The sequence below is a fragment of the Spermophilus citellus genome (genome assembly GCF_964194105.1).
Source record: "Spermophilus citellus genome assembly, chromosome: 14".
Classification (NCBI taxonomy): domain Eukaryota; kingdom Metazoa; phylum Chordata; class Mammalia; order Rodentia; family Sciuridae; genus Spermophilus; species Spermophilus citellus.
The window spans coordinates 36995506-37012846 of NC_138194.1; positions in this window are offsets into that span (position 1 = coordinate 36995506).

Sequence of the window (17341 nt, forward strand, 5' to 3'; positions counted from 1 at the left end):
CCTGACAAATAAATGTTTTTTCTTTACGTTTAGTGCTTTCATTGTCTTCTTTAAGAAATCTGGCTAACCCAAGCAAAGATATTATTCTTTTTTTTCCATGCAATAGTTTTATAATTTCTGTTTTCAAAGTATATTTTCTTGGTCGTGGTTCCTGTCTTGGCATCCTGGAGTCTCATGGATGCATAGACCACTTAATATTCAGCCAAAGACTTGAGGGGACATCGGTGCTGGTGTCTGGAGCCTTGACTCTATGTCACTCCATTTTTTCCAGACTCTGATCCACAATGTCTGGCCCTCTCTGTCTCCGTGCACTTCAATCTTTTTCTCTTCCACTTGGCTCTGATTGAGGTTTCCCTCCCAGTGCCATAATCTTTAAAGGGCCTAAAGGTAGAAAGCTTGTAGTCCAAATTTTATAATTTTCATCCCTTTAGGATCATAGTCTGAAAACTGTTGTTCAGTATATTCTGTCCAGTTTCTTAAATTGTTCACAGTGGGAAGACAGGTCTGGTTCCAGTCACTCAGTCATGGCTACAAGTGGGAATCCTGTTATGATTTTTGACCACTCAGACAGGTGGGCTCCCAAATAAAATATATAAAACCTATGTTAGGATAACCAAAAAATATTCAAAATCACTGGATTTTCCCCAAATTTTACATTCTTAAATGAGAACTAGCAGTAGGAGGAAACTGTGAACATGGTGGAGAGTTCAGAATATTTTCCAGGTAAGTTATTAAAAACATTAAAGGTTAAGACATTTATATTTCAAGAAAAGGTAGTGAGTCATTACGTCTGATAAACCCACGGGGATTCTAATATGTGCAATATTATCAGGGAGCAATTTACTTATTCTCCAAATAGTATTAGCATCATTTATAAACTTTCTAGCATTAGTCAACACTGTTATAACAGAGATATTAGGGCTAGAATGTGTTATTAGTTCTCCTTCACATGACATAGGATGGCATCCTGGAGTTACCAGAAGATGTGAGGCATGGTTGTTGCTTCTGCTTTAAAGAAATTTTAAAAGCCTGAAATGCAAAGGAGAATTGATTTTAGTGAGGGGGAAAAAGGAGAATAGTATAAGAAGATTTTCCACATATGTACTTGTGGCTGCCTGCTTATTCATGTGATTTGGATGAATTAATCAGTTTCTTTAAATTTACCAGCCAATTTAATCTAACACCTGTTTTGACTACTTTCTTCTCCCTCAAATTTGACTGTGAGAATCCAAGGATAGTTTGTAACATTATGCAGAGATGGTTGAATTTTTTTCAGCCTTAGATTGCATCCAATCTACTCTATTTTTTTTTCTCATTTGCATTCTCCAGTCCACTCAGTTAATTTATCCTCTTTGCAAGTGTGTGAACTTTTCCAGCCATTATTGCTACATGAGAGCAATGGAGTATTCACCAAATGCTCTTCCAAACATCCATTGTTCCTTTTTGTCTAAATTTACCAACACTAAATATAATTATCTATTGTGATGACCAGCATCAGTGAAGAGCTTATAGTGAGATAGCAGTAATAATTACCTTTCATTGCATTTTTTGCTTTTGCTGGGTGCTTTGGTACATTATTTGTCTTGTGAAGTAAACATCATTAATTCACATTTACAGTTGAGTATTTGGATATCAGAAAGGTTAAATAACATATCCTAAGTCACACAGCTACTAAGTGGATGACAACAGAATTCAAATTCAGATTTACCCCAAGTCTCTGGAATTTGTACCACATTACCCCTATTTTTAGCTGATATTTCTGAATATAACTTGATTCTAGTAAATTATCTTAAAGGGTGTAAGAGGTTTCCATAAAGAAAGCTATCAACCATTGTATGTAGGACATGTTTTTTTTTTTCAATACTTGAAGTGGTAGCTCTTAGTGATATAGAGATGCTTCTCCATCTTATACAGCACATGGAAGGAGAAAGAGGAGTCAGTTCACTTTCAACTCCACTATGCCTCAGAGTTGTCCCCCAGATCCTCTCACACATCAGCTCTACCTTCTAACTACATTAATATTTGGGACTGTATGCTCCAAGTTGTGGATTGTAGTTGCCAGTCAATAAATATTACACATAACACCAGTATAAGTTTAGTTTTACTAAAATATACTTTGTCTTTTCTGTTATTTTTGCCTCAGCTATGGGGTTACTTTCATATCATTTTACTATGTTAAAATAGAAGAAACATATTAGCCTATTGACAGTGGTTTCATTGTTAGAGGGGCTACTGTGACTTTGGACAAGTAATTCAATATTCTTTATTTTCAAATATGAAGGTAATAATTTTCTAACTCCACCTGAATGATGTGACTTAGTGACTCAAATGATGAGGAATTTATTTAATAGAGTTTGGAAGATATAAGTGAATCTAGATATCATGGTTGCCTCAGAATGTGTAGAATCTGAGGGCCTCATTTATGTAAAGAATCTGAATAGAAAATATGTATTAGGCAAGTCATATGTCTGTGAGAGAAATGATAATTTATAAGGAAGATAGTAATTGGTGGAGAAGTAGGACTTAGGTTGTGTTTGCTTTATTGTGCTGGGATGGAACTGAACTCAACTGCTTCCATTTTATTAGCAGGGTTCATGATGAATACTTTAGGTATCCAGGCATCTTCATTCCAATGTTCTTTACTGTAATAGACACCATTGCTGGATAATTTCATATTCTCTACCTACAGAAAAAGGTAGAAAAACTAATCTTTAAAAACGATGTTTTACCAGGCCCTGTGGTGCACCTTTATAATTGCAGTGAAGCAGAGGCTGGAGGTTTAAGGCCAATGTCAGCAATTTGGTGAGACCCCACCTCCAAATAAAATAAAAAGAACCAGGAATGTGGCATCATGCCAGAGAGCCTCTGGATTCAATCCCTAGTACAAACATTGCAAAAAATAGATGATAGATAGATAGATAGATAGATAGATAGATAGATAGAGATAGATAAAAGCTATTTTCTTCAGCACTTATTGTTGAAACAATGTGGATCTTCTTGCCTCTGAAGTTCCCTAATCTTAAATGGAACTCACTCACTCAAATGCTGAGACTTCCCTACCTTGAAAATGACCACATTCAGGGAAATATGAATGGATTTTTAACTCATTATTTGAAGTGTTTTGGGGAGAGCTGGTACCAGGGATTGAACTCAGGAGCACTAGATCAATGAGCCACATCCCTAGCATTATTTTGTATTTGTTTTAGAGACCGGGTCTCACTGAGTTGCTTAGCACCTCGCCATTGCTAAGGCTAGCTTTGAACTCACAATTCTCCTGCCTCAGCCTCCTGAGCCACTGGGATTACAGGCATATGCCACCGTGCCTGGCATCATTTGAAGTTTACCAGTCAAAATTTTATAACGTAAGTTTAGAAAACCTCATCTTTCAGCCATGCACTCTTTCAACCCTTGGAATTTTTAGGTTGCTGTTACAAAATTCCATAAATGGTAGTACACCACCACCAACATGGAAAATAGGTGAGGTGCCCGTGGTCCAGCAAGAAGGGCAGTGCTTTTTCAAGGAGTGTTCATTTCTGTCCAACTGGGGGAGAGCACAATGTTACCACAACTTGGTTATGAAAAGATGTCCTAACACAATGTGCAGAACCTGGAAAGGGGTGGATCACTGTGCTGAATACTGGTAGCACAGCTTACAGGATAAAGATGGTGATTCTCTGGTGCTTTTTCTAGGAGTTGGTGCCTGATGGCAATCTGAGTGGTTGTGAGCATGAGCCATAACCTGATACAACCCAAGATCTGGCCAGGCACCTTAAGTAGCCAGGAGCCCTGAACCCTTGTGGGTATGAGTCACTTAATGTTGGTGTTTCAGCCCCATTTTGGTGGGTTAAGATTTGTGAATTTTATTGCAGAGCTGGGCAATGGCATGACCCCATAGACATGAGTCCAGGGGCTCCAGATGACATATACCCTACCCACATGCAAGTAGAGGTCAGAGTGTGCTGGAAAAGAATAAATGTATCCATACGACAGGTATGTCTAGTACAGGGCTCTGTACACCATACTGAGAAAGCACTTCTAGCTCTGCCCACAACCAGCTACAGAAAGAGGGACTCAGAAAATTTGGAGATAAGTTCTTCAGGAGATCAAGACCCATGCAGGACTAGATCTGAGCTTCATCCACACAGTGCTGACCTGGAATTCCTTATCACCAGAGAAGAATTCCCAAGCAAGGGGGACCCTACTGCATAAACTAAAGGTAGATACAGAAATCCAAGTCCAAAAGTCTTAAGGGAACAGAATCAAATCACCTTCTCCAAGTGAGTAGGTAAATCCTGCCCATCACAGGCTACTAGAAAGCATGCTCAAGAGTAACCTAACAGGAACTAATTTTCACTCTCTTTCCTCCACTTCTAGTCTTTCCACCACACTCAGGGAGAGAATGTATGGGAAAGAGAGGGTGCTCAATTTGTATAGGTAACATTCATATAAAAACTAAATATGATTTTCATACGTCAAGTTTGTTTGTTGATCACCATGACGGGGTCCAGAAGAACCTCGAAAATGCCAGTCACATCAGCCACACTGATAACATGGTTTCCAAGAGTAGGGAAGCATTGGAAATGCTCATATATCTGGACTATTTTCATTGATGTAATTTTATCCAACATTTACTTTTTCCTTTATCTTACACTTAATTTATCCTGAATCAAGCTTTGTAAATAATAGAAGGGGGACATAACAATGGGGAAAACAAATGAAATGTTATCAGACAGCTGATACTTAGGATTTCTTGTTTCCACCATTATTACAGGGTTCCATATGCTAAGTATGACAATACTACAATAAGATTGCTTGCCTTAAGACACCCCTTAAATTCTGCTTTAAATTCAGACTTTTAAGCATCCTAGCACAATTAGCTTTGAATCATAAACTTGTAACAGTGAAATTAGAATTTTTGTCATTTGGGAGGATATTAATTTTCTGTGAACTTGCATTGACTTTAAATGTATGCTTCAGACATAAATGATAGAGGTAGAAATTAAGAGTCTTTCTCAAAGTGATTTCAGATTTTTTTAAACTTTTCTTTCAGGACTTGTTTTTCTTTTTCTCTATTACATTTATTTATTTGTTTATTTTAATCAGTTACATATGACAGCAGAATACATCTTGATGCATTGTGCACAAATGGAGCACAACTTCTCATTGCTCTGGTTGTAGTCACACCATACGTTCAATCATACATATACCTAGGGTAATAATGTCTGCCTCATTCCACCATGTTTCCTGCCCCCATGCCCTCTCCTCTCCTCTCCATCCCCTTTGCCCAAAGTTCCTCTATTCTTCCTATGCCCAACTGGATTATGAATCAGCCTCCACTTAACAGAGAGAACATTCAGCCTTTTTTTTTTTTTTTTTGTGGATTGGCTTACTTCGCTTAGCATGATATTCTCTAAGTCCAACCATTTATCTTCATATGTCATAATTTTATTCTCTTTTAATGCTGAGTAATATTCCATTGGGTGTTATGTATCACAGTTTCTTTATCCATTCATCTGTTGAAGAACATCTAGGTTTGTTCCACAGTTTAGCTATTGTAAATTGAGCTGCTATGAACATTGATGTGGCTGTGTCACTATAGTATGCTGATTTTAAATCCTTTGGGTATAAACTGAGGAGCAGAATAGCTGAGTCAAATGGTGGTTTGATTTCCAAGCTTTCTAGGGACACTTCATACTGCTGTCCAGATTGGCTGTACCAATTTGCAGTCTGATCAGAAATATATGAGTGTACCTTTGTCTTCACATCCTTGAAAACGGTTATTATTGCTTGTATTTTTGATAATTGCCATTCTGACTGGAGTGAGATGAAATATTAGTTTTCATTTGCATTTCTTTAATTACTAGAGAAGTTCAACATTTTTTCATATATTTGTTGATGAATTGTATACCTTCTTCTGAGAAGTGTCTGTTCAGCTCCTTAGCCCATTTATTGATTGGGTAGTTTGTTTTTTTGGTGTTAAGTGTTTTGAGTTCTTTATTATATCCTGGAGATTAGTGCTTTATCTGATGTGTGTGTGGCAAAAATTTGCTCCCCAAATGTAGGCTCTCTCTTCACCTCATTGTTTGTTTGTTTTGCTGAAAAGAAGCGTTTTAGTTTGAATCAATACCATTTATTGATTCTTGATTTTATTTCCTGCACTTTAGGAGTCTTGTTAAGGAAGTAGGACTTAATCCAACATGATGAAGATTAGGGCCTACTTTTTCTTCTATTAGACATAGGGTCTCTGGTCTAAATCCTGGGTCCTTGTTCTTGAGTTGAGTTTTGAGTTTTGTGCATGGTGAGAGATAGGGATTTAGTGTCATTTTGCTGCATATGGATTTCCAGTTTTCCCAGCGCTATTTGTTGAAGAGGCTATCTTTTCTCCAATGTGATTTTTGGGCACCATTGTCTGGTATGAGAGAACTGTATTTATGTGGATTTGTCTCTGTGACTACTATTTTGTACCATTAGTCTACATGTTTATTTTAGTGTCAATACCATGCTGCTTTTGATACTATAGCTTTGTATTATAGTGTAAGGTCTGTTATTGTGATGCCTACTGTTTCACTCTTCTTGCTAAAGATTACTTTAGCTATTCTGGGTCTCTAATTTTTCCAAATGAATTTTATGATTGCTTTTTCTGTTTTTATAAGGAGTGACACTGGGGTTTTAATTGGGATCACATTGAATCCATATAGCACTTTGAGTAGTATGTCCATTTTGACAATATTAATTTTGCCTATCCAAGAGCATGGGAGATCTTTCCATATTCTAAGGTTTTCTTCAATTTCTTTATTTAGTGTTCTGTAATTTTCATTGTAGAGGTCTTTAACCTGTTTTGTTAATTCCCCAATTTTTTTGAGGCTATTATGAATGGGGTAGTTTTCCTAATTTCCCTTTCAGTGGATTTATCACTGATGTATAGAAATGAATTTGATTTACAGGTCTTGATTTTATATCCTGCTACTTTGCTGAATTCATTTATTAATTCTAGAAGTTTTCTGGTGGAATTTTTTTGGATCCTATAAATATAGAATCATGTCATTGGCAAATAATAATATTTTGAGATCTTTTTTTCCTAATCATATCCCTTTAATTTCTACTGTCTGTCTAATTGCTCTGGCTAGAGGTTTAAGGACTGTGTTGAATAGAAGTGGTGAAAGAGGGAATCCCTGTCTGGTCCCAGTTTTTACAGAGAATGCTTCCAACTTTTCTCTATTTAGAATGATGTTGGTGTTGAATTTAGCATAGATAGCTTTTACAATATTGAGGTATATTCCTACTACCCCTAGTTTTCTAGTGTTTTGAACATGAAAGCATGCTATATTTTATCAAATGCTTTTGCTACATCAATTGATATAATCATATGATTCTTATATTTGTGTCTATTGATGTGATGAATATGTGTATTGATTTCCATATGTTGAACCAACCTTGCATCCCTGGAATGAACCCCACTTGATCTTGGAGCACAATTTTTAAAATATGTTTTTATATGTGAATTGCCAGAATTTTAGTGAGAATTTTTCTATCTCTGTTCATCATGGATATTGGTCTGAAATTTTCTTTCCTTGATGTCTCTGTCTGGTTTTGGTATCAGTATGATGCTAGCCTCAGAGAATGAGTTTGGAAGGGTTCCCTCCTTTTCTATTTCATGGACTAATTTGAGGAGTATTGGTATTAATTTGTAGGTCTTATAGTACTTGGCTGAGAATCCTTCTGGTCCTGGGCTTTTTTTGGTTAGTAGCACATCTTCTTCTTCTTCTTTTTCTGTTTTTTTTTTGTTGTTGTTGTTGTTGTTTGTTTAGGTTGCACTCCCCCCACACCCATTGGTTTGATGACATCTTCTATTTTATTGCTCAAAACTGATGTTTTAAAGTTGTGGATGTCCTCCTGGTTCAGTTTGGGTAGATCATATGCCTCTAGAAATTTGTAGGTATCTTAGAGGTTTTCTGTTTCACTGGAGTATAAATTTTCAAATTAGTTTCTAATTGTCTTCTGTGTTTCAATAATATTTCCTTTTCTTTCATGATATTTCCTTTTCATCATGAATTTTAGTAATTTGAGTCTTCTTCTTTTTGTTAGGGTGGCTAAGGGTTTGCCAATTTTATTTATTTTTTTCAAAGAACAAGCTTTTTGTTTTGTCAATTGTTTCAATTGTTTCTTTTGTTTCAATTTCATTGATTTCTGCTCTGATTTAATTATTTCCCATCTTCTACTTGGTGGTGATTTGTTCTTCTTTTTCTAGGGCTTCGAGATGTAATGTCAGGTCGATTATTTGTTGACATTTTCTTCTTTTAATGAATAAGCTTAATGGAATGAACTTTCCTCTTAGCACTGCCTTCATAGTGTCCCATAGATTTTGATATATTGTATCGGAGTTCTCATTCTAAGCTTTTTAAAAATCTCCTCCCTGATGTCTTCATTATACATGAATCATTCAGTAGTATACTATTTAGTATCCAGGTGTTGAAATAGCTTAGATTTTTAATTTTATCATTGATATCTAATTTCATTCCATATGGCTAGATAGAATGCCAGGTACTATCTCTATTTTTTCATATTTGCTAAGACTTGCTTTGTGGCCTTACATATGGTTTATTTTGGAGAAGGATTATTGGGCTGCTGAGAAAAAAGTGTATTTACTTGTTGATGGATGGAATATTCTATATATGTCTGCTAAATCTAAATTATTGATTGTGTTATTGAGTTCTATGGTTTCTTTTTATTTTTTGTTTGGAAGACCTATCTATTGTGATGTGGTCTATTTGATTCTTGAATCTGAGAAGGGTTTGTTTGATATACATAGATGCCCCATTGTTTGGGCATTGATATTTAAGGTTGTTATCTCGTTGATATATGATTCCCTTGAGTAGTATTAAATGTAATTCTTTATCCCTTTATACTAACTTTGGTTTGAAGTACACTTTGTCTGATATAAGGATGGAAACCCCTGCTTGTTTATGCAGTCCATGTGAGGTGATATGATTTTTCCAATCTTTTCACCTTCAGTTTGTGGATGTCTTTCCTGTGAGATGAGTCTATTGAAGGCAGCATATTATTGGGTCTTTTTTTTTTTAAATGCAATCTGCCAGTATATGTCTTTTAGTTGATGAGTTTAGGTCATTCGCATTCAGTTTTATTATTGAAAATATATTTTGCATTCCTGGTCATTTTGATTTATATTTGGTTTTTAACTTGGCTTGGTTTCTCCTTTGATTGGCCTTTCCTTTAGTGTATTTCCTCCTTTAGCAGATGTTCATTGATGTTTTTCATTTCTTCTTCATGGAATATTTTGTCAACAATGTTTTATAGTTCAGGCTTTCCCACAGTAAATTCTTTTAAATTTTGTTTATCATGGAAGGGTTTTATTTTGTCATCAACTCTGAAGCTTAATTTTGATGGATATAAGATTCTTGGTTGGCATCCATTTTCTTTCAGAGCTTGGTATATGTTGTTCCAGGATCTCCTGGCTTCGAGGGTTGAACTATCTGCTGAGATTTGAATTGGTGTCCCCCATATATAATCTCATTTGTCTCTCATGCAGCCTTTAAAATTTTAATCCTTATACTATATGCTAGTCATTTTCATTGTAATGTGCCTTGTTGTAGATCTGTTTTAATTTTGTATATTTGGTCTCCTGTAGGACTCTTGTATTTTATTTTCGAGTTAATTCTTCGTGTTTGGGAAGTTTTCTGATATTATTTCATTGAAGAGATTGTGCCTTCCTCTTTTTCCTTAGATTTGGTCTTTTGATGTTATCCCATAATTCTTGGAAGTTCTGTTCATAATTTCTTAACATCTTCACTGTGTGGTCAACTTTATTTTCCAGATTATCTGACATTCTGTCTTCCAAATGATCTTCATTATCTGACATTCTATCTTCCAAGTGATCTAGTCTGTTGGTAATGCTTTCTATTAAGTTTTTTATTTGGTTCATTGTTTCCTTCATTTCAAGGATTTCTGGTTTCTTTTTTTCTTTTCAAAATCTCTCTTTCTTGAAGTAGTCTTTTACTGCTTGCATTTGCTCTCTTATATCCTTGTTGGTGTGATCAATAGTTGCCTGTATTTGTTCTCTTATCTCTTTGTTGGAGTGATCAATTTTTGCCTGCATTTGCTCTCTTAGGTCATTCTTTAATTCATGGATCATTTTAATTATGTACTTTCTAAACTCTTTCTCTGTCATTTCATTTACTGCTCTGTCAGTGGATTCTGTTATTGTAGTATCTTGGTTTGTTTGGGGCATTTTCCTCCCTTTGTTTTTCACGTTGTCTGTGTGACTTCCTCTTTTGCAGTGCAGATCTGAGGAATTACAGTCTCTACACTATAATCTTGTAGTGTCCCTGCAGATTATGAATACCTCACCTTTAAAGGGGAAATCAATGTTTACAGCACCAAATGCAACTAATATGCAGCCATAAATCAATTAGCTTATATTTAGACACTTGACAGTTTTGCCACTATAAACAGAAGTGCATAGTTATCTTCTACCATATAACCAGTAGGTTTTCGTAAGAGTTACAGTTTCTAGTTGTGGACAGAGAGAGAAACGGGAATAGGATGCAATGTTTGTGAGGTAAAATGTGAGACTATAGAGGTATTAGATTTTAGGATAGGTGAAAGGTGAATCAAAAAAAAGTAGGCTGTTAGCAGGAGAAAAAAGAGAGGTGCAAGCCTCCCTGTTACCTCTGCATCAGGATGGTGATTGTTAGTACACCTAGTGTGTGGGGGGGTGCTACCAGGCCCACAGGGACCTTAATAATGATCCAGGTCCTGGTTGTTGTCCCTGGATGGAAGTGTCCACATCCCTAGTTGGTGGCCGCAGTAAAGTCAAGTCTGTAGATACCTTGCTGTTGGGCTTCTAGGCCTCAGTTGGTGTCCCCAGATGGAATCTGTCCTAACTAAAAGTGGCAGAAATGGCAGCAGAGGTAACTCAAGGTCGCGGTAGAGGTGTCCCAAGAGATGGGGCTGGAAAGATGGGCTGTGTGATGGGGTCTGGCGGCCTGATTGGTGATGGCACATTGTGGCATGTGGTGCTGCAACAGGCAGCTGCCTCCTGGTCCTGTCCATTGTCCCATGGTGGAGATTACCACATGGGAAGGGCAATGGCAGTGGCTGCAATGTCCCAAAAGGAAGGTGGTTTGGATGCAGCCACACATTGGTGGATAGGGAACCACAGTATGATCTTCCTCTCTGTGGGGGCAGGCCGGGTTCCTCTCTGCACAGGTGCATGGGGTTCTGGTGTGGGTTCTGATTGATGTGGTGCCTGGTTTCAGTTTTATGCAGTAGGATGAAATCAATTTTTTTGATGGTTGTATATGTTGCAAATTTCTCCCAGTTTGTGGCTTTCACCCCCCTCTGGTATTTTGATGAACCTCAAATTTCTAACTTTTAATGTAATCAAAATACGACAACCTTTTCTGTTATGTTTTGTCCTTTAATATATTGTTAGTATACAGAAATAAAGAAAAAAATTGTATTCTCTGGTATATATACATTTCAAAGATTATCCTTTCAACATGTCTCTGTTCTATTGGAATTAGCGATTGATGATTGATGTGAGGTAGGAATTTATTTCAATATTTTCAAAATAAATTTCATGTCGGTAACAAATTTTGTAATTACGATTAAAAAAAAATAGTCTTCATTTCCTCCCATGATTTGCGGCACAAACTCATGCATCAGTCTTGTGCAAGATGTATGTGGGTTATTTTCTCTAACATGCTGACCCTTTTATCTATCCCTGCACCAACATCTTAATGTCACAATTACTATAATAAGTCTTAATTTCGGCAGAGATGGCTCTCTATTCTTCCTACTTAGGAAATGTATTATGAAGATGTACCTTGAAACTATATATGATCAGCCCTCTGTTTTCATGCATTCCTCATTGGATTCAACCAAATGAAGACTGAAAAGATTTGGGGAAAAAAAATGTACTGAACATGCAGACATTTTCTCTTGTCACTATTCCATATGATACAACATTTCAACTATTTACACTTCAACTATTTACCTTAGCATTTATGTTATATTAGGAATCATAAATAATCTAGAGATGATTGGAATTATATGGGAAGGTATGCATAAGATATATGCAGTTGTTATGTCATATTTATACAGAACTTGAGCATCTGCTAATTTGGATATTCTCAGGGCATTCCAGAACCAATCCCCATGGATACTGAGGGATGACTGTATTAGGGTTTATATCTGTCACAATGTCACTTGAGCAAGTTACTTAATTTCTCTGAGTCCCAATTTGTCAACTGCAAGACAGAATGAGAAAATAATAAAATCCACTTTGTGGACTATTGGTGATTGAATAATTCAATAAGTGTAAAACATTCAACACAGTACCTTACCCATAGTACTACATACCTATTTGCTATTATCATATTATTATTTTTTATTTAGAACTATCTCTATGATAATCTGTTTTTTCACATAAATTTTAGAGTCAGCTCGACATGTTCTATGTAAAAAATCGGTCCCAATTGTATTGGAATTGTGCTGAGTCTATAAAATATAGAAAATTGAAATTTTTATAATACTAAATCTCCCTATAAATGATGAATGCTATGTATTTCTTCATTTATACAAGTAATACATTTTTTAAAGTATTTAATTTCCTGAATGAATTATTATACTTCTTTTGTTGGATTAACTTATTGGTAGTGTATATTTTTCTTGATGATATTGTGTCAAAAAAATGAATTTTCTTATGTTTCTTGTTATCTTATAGAGATCCAACAGATTTATATTATTGATCTTATATTTAAATCTCTTGCTAACATCTATGAATTCTTTCAAGTTTGCAAACCTTGAGTCTTATATGTATTTTTGATTGGAATTATTATTAGAAAGAGGGACAATGCAGAATCACAGTGGGAAAATGAATGTTATTGCTTTGTTCCAAACTTAAGCTAATATCTTCTATTGTTTCAGGGTTGGGTCTGATATATAATATCAGGTTTCTGTTTTACTAAGTTTTATGGATAGTTTCTTAGAATGGGGAACTTCCTTTAGTTGCTAAGAGTTCTTTTTATCTTGAACTATTTACTATTTATCAAAATAGTTTTATTTTCTTTTTTTCTTATTTGGTCCTTAGGATTTACGCTACCACTGAGCTACAACCTCCAATCTTAAGATTTTTTATTTTGAAACAGGGTGTCCCAACACCATTTGTTGAAGATGCTATCCTTGACTCTGAGTCTGATAGAAGAAAAAGTTGGCTCCGATCTACATATTATGGGGTCGGGCTCCAAATTCCTTAATAGGACACCCATAGCACAAAAGTTAATAACAAGAATCAACAAATGGGACTTACTTAAACTAAAAAGTTTTTTCTCAGCAAGAGAAACAATAAGAGAGGTAAATAGGGAGCCTACATCCTGGGAACAAATTTTTACTCCTCACACTTCAGATAGAGCCCTAATATCCAGAGTATACAAAGAACTCAAAAAAATAGACAATAAGATAACAAATAACCCAATCAACAAATGGGCCAAGGACCTGAACAGACACTTCTCAGAGGAGGACATACAATCAATCAACAAGTACATGAAAAAATGCTCACCATCGCTAGCAGTCAGAGAAATGCAAATCAAAACCACCCTAAGATATCATCTCACTCCAGTAAGATTGGCAGCCACTATGAAGTCAAACAACAACAAGTGCTGGCGAGGATGTGGAGAAAAGGGTACACTTGTACATTGCTGGTGGGACTGCAAATTGGTGCGGCCAATTTGGAAAGCAGTTTGGAGATTCCTGGGAAAGCTGGGAATGGAACCACCATTTGACCCTGCTATTGCCCTTCTCTGACTATTCCCTGAAGACCTTAAAAGAGCATGCTACAGGGATACTGCCACATCGATGTTCATAGCAGCACAATTCACAATAGCTAGACTGTGGAACCAACCCAGATGCCCTTCTATAGATGAATGGATAAAAAAAAATGTGGCATCTATACACAATGGAGTACTATGCAGCAATAAAAATGACAAAATCATAGAATTTGCAGGGAAATGGATGGCACTAGAGCAGATTATGCTTAGTGAAGCTAGCCAATCCCTAAAAAACAAATACCAAATGTCTTCTTTGATATAATGAGAGCAACTATGAACAGAGCAGGGAGGAAGAGTAGGAAGAAAAGATTAACATTAAACAGAGACATGAGATGGGAGGGAAAGGGAGAGAAAAGGGAAATTGCATGGAAATGAAGGGAGACCCTCATTGCTATACAAAATTACATATAAGAGGTTGTGAGGGGAATGGGAAAATAAACAAGGAGAGAAATGAATTACAGTAGATGGGGTAGAGAGAGAAGATGGGAGGGGAGGGGAGGGGGGATAGTAGGGGATAGGAAAGGTAGCAGAATACAACATTTACTAATAGGGCATTATGTAAAATTGTGGATGTGTAACCGACGACGTAATTCTGCAATCTGCATTTGGGGTAAAATTGGGAGTTCATAACCCACTTCAATCTAATGTATGAAATATGATATGTCAAGAGCTTTGTAATGTTGTGAACAACCAATAAAAAAAAATTAAAAAAATAAACTGAGTAAATACATTAAACAAAAAAAGAAACAGGGTGTCATTTAGTTGTTAGGACCACATTAAATTCTTGCTGAGGCTGGCCTTGAACTTTAGATCTTCCTGCCTGTCTCCTGAGTTCCTGGGATTACAGGCATGCTTTCCCACACCTGGCTCAAAATATTATACTACATAGTAGATGTGTTGGGAATATCATAAGTTTTCTGCTTTTTGCCTTTTTTGATCTTTAATCTGAAATGGAGTAAATTTCATGAATAAGTAAATTTATAATGGAGGTTTTCTGATGTTAAGTTGGTCTTGCCTTCCTACAATAAATCCACCTTGGTCATGATATGCTGTGCTTCTTATATATTATAAATAGTTTTAATATGGTGATAATATTGCCACTTGGTTTTTACATCATTGCTTACTAGTAAAAAATGGCCCATAATGTTCCTTTCTTACATTTTGTTGTTGTCAAGTTTTGGTGACAAATTTGTATTAACCTCAATAAGGAGTCGGGCAGTCTTATATATTTGTCTTTTCCCTGAAAGAGTGTACTGAGGATTTTAACTATTTAATTATCTGTTCCTCAAATATTTGGTAAAACACAGATGATTTTCTTTTTGGAAAGATTTTCAATTACTGATTGTATGTATTATTTAGGTAGTTTAACTTCTTCCTGATAACATTTAATTTACTTTCCTCTTTCTAAGAAAATTCCCATTTCATCTCAATTTCCAAATCAATTGGCACATGTTATTCCTAATATCCTCTTATTCTTTTTAATCTCTTCACCATCTGTTCCTATGATCTTTTTATATTCTGGATATTGTTGCTATCTATTATTTCTGTGTGTGTGTGTGTGTGTGTGTGTGTTTGAGTGTGAGTGTGTGTGTGTGTGTGTGTGTGTGTTTGAGATCAGTCTTTTTGGAAGTTTTTGTTTAAACAGCAAACTTTTGTCTTTATTAATTGTCTGGATTATATCCTTATTTTCCATTTTATTAACTTCTGCTTTGATTTAATTAATGTTATATACAAATATATATAAGGCTGTGTTTTGTACATGCCTTCTAGCTAAATCTTGTTAATGGCAGTGTTCAAGTCAGTAGACACAATTTTCTTTATTAATCCCTGAAAGAGACATTTCTAAAATCTTTCATCATGCAACGTCAACTTCCCACTATAATTATATTCACATTTACCTTTTTTATATTTTCAAAATAAGACTATTAGGTTTAGAATTGCTATTTCTGGCAACATACTTTCATTGGTATATGGTTATCCACTTTGTCTACTTCCTGCAGTGCTATTATGATCATAATATATTTTTCTTTAGCTATTATTCAGTGTATATTTTTATTCTTTTACTTTTAATATTTAATATTATTTTTCTTTTAATTGTTCTGGGTATATCTCAAACAAAAATGTGGTTATTTTTACTGATGTTACTTTTAACATTTTCAAGAAACCAATCTTCATCTCTGACTTAGAGCTTTCAGACCATGCATATCAATAGTGTTTATAAATAATTTGAATCCATTTTATCTTCTAATTTATTGCTTTTCTTTTATTATTTCTCCAATTATCTTTATATTTTTATTTTTCCCTTCCTTGTTGCTTTTGAATTATGGTGTTTATGTTTTTTCTCTCCATTACATTTTTTTGCTCACTGCTGTTTTGGGAACTATGTAATCTTTTTAAATTTTTATATAACTATCATCAAAATTTCAACATGAGCATTTATCTCAACAAAATCTAAGGTTATTGATGTTTTTCTTTCCTCCCAAATAATACTGGAGTTTTAGAATGCTTGAATTTCAATTATTCATTTCCTTACTCATATGCCATTGATACCTAGGGTTTCAGTTATATATTATTATTATTTCTGTTGATATCCTTTTTCTTACTTACCCCTTATTTCCTCTTGCATCTAATATATTCTTTCATCATTTTCTTTTTCATAAATTACATCAATTAGGAGAAATTTGTCAATGTTATAAGTTGAGTTTTGCCCTCTACCCTCGTCCACCCCAAAAATGTGAAGTCCTAACCACCAGTATCACAGAATATTGTCTTATTTGTAAATAGAGTTATTGCAAATATTATCAAGTGAGATAAGGGCATATGCCATAGAATAGATACAATCCAGTATGACTGGTATCATAAGAAGAAGAGACACAGAAACACAAGGGGAGAAAATCATGCTATGATGGAGTTAGAGTTGAAATTTCTGCTGCTACAAGCCAAAGGATGGTGGGGATTGCTGGAGATAATCAGAAGCTAGGAGTATCCAGGAAGTATTTTTCCCCACAGGTTTGACAGGGAGTGTAATTTTGGTAGTACCTTAATTTTGGAATTCCGTCCTCCAAAACTATGAGGCAACAAATTTTTTGGTGTTTTAAACCACCCACCATGTGATTCTGTTATAATAGCTGTAGGATATTAATATAGCTAGGCAACTATCTCAGTTATTTTATGTCTGAAATTTTCTTAATTGTGCCTTTCTCCTGAAAATATAGTTACTAACTCTACAGTTATATTCATTGTTATTCTCACATTACAGATGTAATCCCCTGTTTTATGATTTCCTTTAATTAGTCTTCTCTAATAATTATTATATATAAAATATAATATATTTCCCTTCATTAAAACAATGAATTACAAGTTTCACCTATTTATTCATATTGTTCTTAAGCACCACTCTGATGTGGCAAGATTTGAATCTCCTTATATTCATTCAGCTTGGAATGTAGTGAACTTTTTTGAGAATTAGGACTCACATTTACATCAATTCCAAG